This window comes from Bison bison, unplaced genomic scaffold (assembly GCF_000754665.1).
Source record: "Bison bison bison isolate TAMUID 2011002044 unplaced genomic scaffold, Bison_UMD1.0 scf7180017864458, whole genome shotgun sequence".
Classification (NCBI taxonomy): Eukaryota; Metazoa; Chordata; class Mammalia; order Artiodactyla; family Bovidae; genus Bison; species Bison bison.
In genome coordinates, this window is record NW_011495020.1 from 6,722,783 (window position 1) to 6,727,764 (window position 4,982).

The window sequence follows — 4,982 nt, forward strand, 5'->3', positions numbered from 1 at the left end:
ATTAAGTCCTTTCAAAACCTTCACTTCAGGTTGGGGGGCCAATCAAACCAGGTCTCTGCCTCTGAGGAGGAGAGCCACAGCTGCTTTGGACAGAACCTGGGTCCAGAGTGGGGTTTGCTCTGCTCAGTGTTGGAGACCAACAAGCTCTTCTGCCCTTTCCTGAGACCCCAAGAGGGAATGTCATAGAAAGAAGTAAAGCCACAGCTTTGGTTTTGTTGGTTTTACTTACTTATCTGTTTATTATTAAAACTTGCTTTTTTTTTTTTTCCTATTGAATCAAGTGCCATCTCCCAATTACAGTTAGATTATCATGCTTTACAAATATCAGCACAGTTAGCATCACCTCATCAATAACTGAAATAATAAATCAAACTGTTACTAGGTCTCAGTGGTTATGTCCACATCTAGATTGTTAGGGATTTATATGGTCAGGAACTCATTTGTTTGCTTTAGCTTTTAGCTTTCTTGGTTATATCTCCAAATTCGAAAGAGGTGAGAGGTTCTTGCTGTCATGACAAAGAATTCAGCAGCAAACAGACTCCAGTTTGGGGAAACAATTATAAGTGAGTAAACCCTGTAGTCAAACCCAAATAAACCCTGTAGTCATCAAAACAGAAGATTGGACTGTGCTGAAATTTTCTGCAGGTCTGGCCATGTCAGCCAGTCCAGCACACACCTATGTGTTTTCACTAATTGAAGCCCAGAAAAATACTCTTCCAGGACCTGCCGGGAGTTGCACATCAGCCTCGATTTCTCAGGAACCAGGAGCTCCAGCTTATCGAGGACCTGATGGTAGGTGGCCTGCAGTCCCCAGGTGCCGGGCACTGACATCTCTGCAGATGAGTGACTGTGGGCCACCAGGTGGGAGAGTGGCCGCGTGCTCGTCCCTGGCTGGCCATGGAGAGCAGCTTGTCATTTCCCACTGCCTTGCACCCTCCTCTCCTCCAGGGAGCTCTTTCTGTAGCTCAGCCTGCTTCCCTGTGAACCTAGTGGCCCGCCCCAGAGATTGTTTATTTTTTTCCATGAAGAGGAAGAAGGTTATAAAGTAGCAAAAGTTGGCCTGACAGTCAAGGAACCTGAGCTTCTGTCTCCTACTTGACTTTTGGCAAGCCACTTGGCATCTGTATGCCTCTGTTTCCATCTGTAGAATGAGATGGCTGAACGGTCGTACTGTGTGCCAGCACAAAGGAGGTGGTGAGAATTGAAAATGGGCTCCCACTGTTGCAGGGGCTGGACTCAGGCAGGCTGCCTGGGTTTGGCTCTTGGCCTCAGGAGTTGGCCCTGTCATTAACGTTCTAATCTGAAAATTGGGTATCATATGGTACCTTTCTCAGAGTTGTTGTGAGGATGAAGTGAGCGCACATGTATACAATAAGAACAAGTCCTGAGACATGGAAAATGCCAAGCAGTAGCTGGTAGTACTAAAGGCAAGAGGTGTGAGGTGAGGGGGACCCCTCACATGACTTATGTTTCCATCAGGTGTGAGAACTGTGGAAACCCAGCCTTACTCTAAAGGGTGACTCTCATCTTAGCCTCACACTGAGTTGCCTGTGGAGCCTGAGGAACATCAGCTCTGTCACAGGACAGTTTTGGGAGGAGACCATACTCTACTGTTTTGTTTTTTTTGCCTTCTGTCTCAAATGGACAGTTTGCAATACATGATAATACCACCAGCATCTGTTTCTGAACATTTCTACTCATAAGAACCAAAAAAACTCCCAAGAAGAAACTACTTTTCTCTCCGTTGGACTAGAGTCTTTCTGAAACAGCTTTCTACCAGGAGATTAATTATAGAAGCCACGGTATTTCCTGAAAATGGTAAAACATTTGAAAGGAGTCCTAAGACACTGCTTGATAAATGGCTTGCCTCTTTATTGCCTAACAATCCAAAAGAAAAATGCGTGTTTGAAACAGAACAGGATGTAATGGAAATCTAAGTAGATGGACTGTAAAATGGATTTTATTAACTATTTACAGTGGCTATGTAAATTGTTTTCATCTCTGCTTGAGAGAGTTCCCTGTTAGGGTTTCTGAGCCTTCCTTGGTGCTTCTCTGATTTGTGGTGTAAAGATGAGTGGCTCCAAATGTGAGTGTTGTCAGCGAGATCTCCAGATAAGCCTCACTAGGTTACTGCAAACCTTGCCTTAGAGAGGGACTGTGTCCTTCAGAGAGAGCGTCTTCCATTAAAGACAGGAAAAAACTAAGAAGAAACAGTGCCTTTGCATCCTGAATGCCTCATGTCACCATTGTTCCCAGCAATTTGTCTCTATTGTAATAGACCCAGATGGTACAGTTCAGTGGTGAGGTCATCTCTTAAAACATAATATGTAATTGACTCTACAACTTGCTTATCTAAATATGACCTTTCTATAGTCCCATTTGTGAAAAGTCCATCCCAGTTCACCCATATGTTCGGAAAGGGTTTCAATTTACTTTTTGTTGTTGTTGTTTAGTTTTATTTTATTTTTAAACTTTACAATATTGTATTAGTTTTGCCAAATATCGAAATGAATCCACCACAGGTATACATGCGTTCCCCATCCTGAACCCTCCTCCCTCCTCCCTCCCCATACCATCCCTCTGGGTCGTCCCAGTGCACCAGCCCCAAGCATCCATTATCGTGCATTGAACCTGGACTGGCGACTCTTTAAAACGTTAATTTGCTCTTGTCTCAAAATATACAGTCACTTTTCCATTCTTTGTGGGATCTGTCAAGTAGTTTGCGAATTATTGAGACCCCTGGCTTCTCTGCTCTTGGCCTGCCTTCTGATGCAGTCACTGAACACTGGGAGAGCCTTGGGGCCCTGTGGAGCTGTGCTACCAGCATACTAGTTACCTACAAAATGAGGGCATCCCCAAACCATCTTTTCTATAAAAAAAAAAAAGTGAAAATTGATATTTCAAAAGAAGTACTAGGACTGTCATCACGGTAGGAAAAATATTGGAATGCTGTTCTACTTCTTTACACTTAATTATGGTTTAGTATTATTTTTACTTTTAATTATATTTTAATTATATACAGGGGTGGTGGCACCATAGTATTCTTAGCTCTTAGGCCTTCTAAAGTCTTACTCAATCCTAATAGGGATTGAGTAAGGATAGAACTCCAGGCTGAGACGTTCATGAAAGGGCCTCACATGTGCTACCGCCACTTCTACGTTGTAGGAGCCATGAGATGGGACTGTGAGTCCTGCCTTTCTGTTCTCAGATCACAGCATGATACTGGGCATAATGTAAGTGCACAATGAAGACCCTTATAATTATACTCACTGTCTCTAATATTAACAGTTCCACCAAGGGGTGCTATTAAGGCAGCTCAGTTTCAGTGACGAAGCTGATGAATGCTCACTTGGACACAGCTCTGTCCCTACAACTGGTGGAGGAGAGAAACAGGCTTGAAAAAGTTAGCTTATGCTGGGCACTGTGCTGGTTGCTTTCTTTCGTTCTTTTTTAAAATTTTTTAAAAATTGAAGTATAGCTGATTGACACTGTTGTGTTAATTTCTGCTGTACAGTAAAGTGACTTAGTTATACATTCTTTTTATATTCTTTTCCGTTATGATTTATCACAAGACATTGTATAATTCCCTGTGCTATATAGTGTGGGTGTGTGTGTTAGTTGCTCAGTCATCTCCAACTCTTTGTGACCCCATAGACAGTAGCCTGCCAGGCTCCTCTGCCCATGGAATTCTCCAGGCAAGAATACTGGAGTAGGTTGCCATTCCCTTTTCCAGGGGATCTTCCTGACCTCAGGGTTGAACCCTGGTCTTCTGCATTGCAGACAGATTCTTTACCATCTGAGCTATCAGGGAAGCCCAGTATAGAAGTGCTATACAGTAGGACTTTGTTATTTATCTATTCTGTATATTGAGTTGACCAGAATGTTCATTCTGGTTTTTCTGTATGATCTTATGAAAAACCTGAACCAACTAGGGCTTCCCTGCTAGCTCAGATGGTAGAGAATCTGCCTACAATGCAGAAGACCAGGGTTTGATCCCTGGGTCAGGAAGGCCCCCTGGAGAAGGAAATGGCAAACCACTCCAGTATTCTTGCCTGGAGAATTCCACGGATAGAGGAGCCTGACGGGCTATAGTCCATGGGGTTGCAAAGAGTCGGACATGACTAAGTGACTAGCACACACAATATATAATAGTTTGCATCTTCCAACCCTAAACTTCCAACCTGTATTAACTCTTTTTTTAATCTTCATATCAAACTCTGAAGTTGATATTAGCTCCATTTTACACACAAAAAACCTGAAGCTCAAAAGTTGATCTACTTGACCAAAGCCCTGCTACAGAAGAGTGGAGCCTTAGACCAAGATCTATCTGACCCCAAAACTCACACTCCTTTCATTACATGTGATGCCAGATCACCTAGAGTTCAACAGGTTGATCACTGGCGTACAAAAACTAAGACAGATGCACTGGAAATAGCTCAGCAAGTCACTGTCTAACAAGTTGTGCTTAGCATTAGAAATTAAAATTAAGGACCTATGCGTAAGATTGCAGGTAGGAGTGGGGGTAGAGGAAATTCCCTGCACGTTTTAGGTCTCTAGGGAACAATTCCTAGGTCTGAATAAATCTTAGAAAACTCTTAGGAACCAGGCCTTTTCTTAGATGTTTGAGAAGAGCTGGATTTGGGATGGAGCCAAGCATGAAACTAAAGGCTGTTGGATAAGCCTTTGATTTTGTCCCTTTTCTGAGCTGTGAAGGTGGGTGTGAGTGAAGAAGTTGTCAGCATCTAAGGAATGGTGCTGTGATTCTGGCAAAGGAAAGAAGGAAAACACTTCCCATCCTCTTTTCTTCTACCTCAAACACTGATTCAGTTCAAGACTATTTTCAGGAAATTCTGGAATTTCCACAATTAATCAACTCGTGGCAACAGTAGGGAAGCTGGAAAGCAAACTCAGAAGGTCATGGGCAGGGAAGGGTCTGGGCGGTAAAGCAATCTCGCCTTTCTGCCTGAGGGATATCTACACAG

General features: G+C 43.1%; 1 pseudogene; it reads right to left on the reverse strand.

Moving 5' to 3' along the window:
• Nucleotides 1-436: 436 nt before the first annotated feature.
• Nucleotides 437-831, reverse strand: LOC105002850 (annotated as a pseudogene).
• Nucleotides 832-4,982: the final 4,151 nt, after the last annotated feature.